The 1,137-nt window shown below is 30.7% G+C and overlaps 1 long non-coding RNA gene across 1 annotated transcript; it reads right to left on the bottom strand.

Moving 5' to 3' along the window:
* Positions 1-667, bottom strand: LOC141444950 (uncharacterized). The gene is made up of 3 exons (XR_012453243.1): positions 537-667; positions 123-302; positions 1-46 (listed from the first exon to the last, which is right to left on the bottom strand). It is a non-coding gene; the product is annotated as an uncharacterized lncRNA (long non-coding RNA).
* Between the last annotated feature and the right edge of the window lie 470 nt (positions 668-1,137).

Raw genomic sequence — 1,137 nt, 5'->3', positions numbered from 1 at the left:
TTGTCTTGTACTGCTTCTTATTGACACAAATCGATGGACGGCTCACCTAAATAAGATTTGAGTGTAAACAAAAAAAGGAATCATACTGTAATATATTGAAAATTTTAAAAAAATATACTCACAAAATAAAATGTTATCTTCGGTATATCCGCATTTTTAATTTGATCTTATTTCGCGTTGATCCAAACATTATTGTCCAGCATAAAGCTGTTATCTGACTGCTCGCTCTCTGAGGAGCTCATGAGCATACTGAGAGCTATATCCATATGATCGCTTCTAGAGAAGTCGAGAGATTTTTTGATCTGCAAGAATAAAATAACAACATGTATGGATAAATGTGATTTATTAAAGGTCTGAAGTATTATATTTCCCACACGGTGAAAACTACCATCCTTATGCGGTCACAAGTACAATATTTCCCACAACTTTTAAAGGTCCGAAAATCACTGAAATACTACCGTTATCACTAAAATATAATGACGTGTATGTAATACAACTCAAAATCTATCGAATACAACTATTCAAATAAAACTTACCGTATTTTTTCGCGACATGGTGATTTTTTTAAAAATATTCCGTACGTATTCAGCTTTATTTTGTTGACACCAACTGACGTTTCTGACTTTGACATGTGTCAAACATGACATGTTTGCGTTTCGTTTCCCGATTTTATTTGGGCACAGACAAATCAATACAGTTTTTATATTTGACACTAAGAGGATATAGCTACCTTCAGAGCGATAACAGCATCGCAAAATATGAGTGGGAAATATACTCCTTATGCCCAATTAAGGGTTAATAAAAAGCCGTAAAGAAATGGTCGGCTTGTATTTTAGTTCATATAAACTTAACACAAAGATGACAGGTTCTTCAAATTTTTTTTTATATTTACACCATAATACTTGCAGTCAATCTAGTTAACTTTGAGTTTGCCTTTGAAATGTCGACAAACTTTTAATCGAATATCAGTTAAGAGTCAATGTTTCCTATTTTTTCATTTTATCGAATATTCATTACTCGAATGATTAAATTATGTATTTTTAAATTAACGATTTTTAATTTCTAGTTTATTTGCAGAACTTCATTTCATATTTTATTATTTCATACTTTTTTGAATGAGTTTTATTATTTTTGTAG

This window comes from Choristoneura fumiferana, chromosome 30 (genome assembly GCF_025370935.1).
Source record: "Choristoneura fumiferana chromosome 30, NRCan_CFum_1, whole genome shotgun sequence".
In the NCBI taxonomy this organism is placed as follows: domain Eukaryota; kingdom Metazoa; phylum Arthropoda; class Insecta; order Lepidoptera; family Tortricidae; genus Choristoneura; species Choristoneura fumiferana.
The sequence above is the reverse complement of the archived record's forward strand: the minus strand, read 5'-3'. Positions and strand labels throughout refer to the sequence as shown.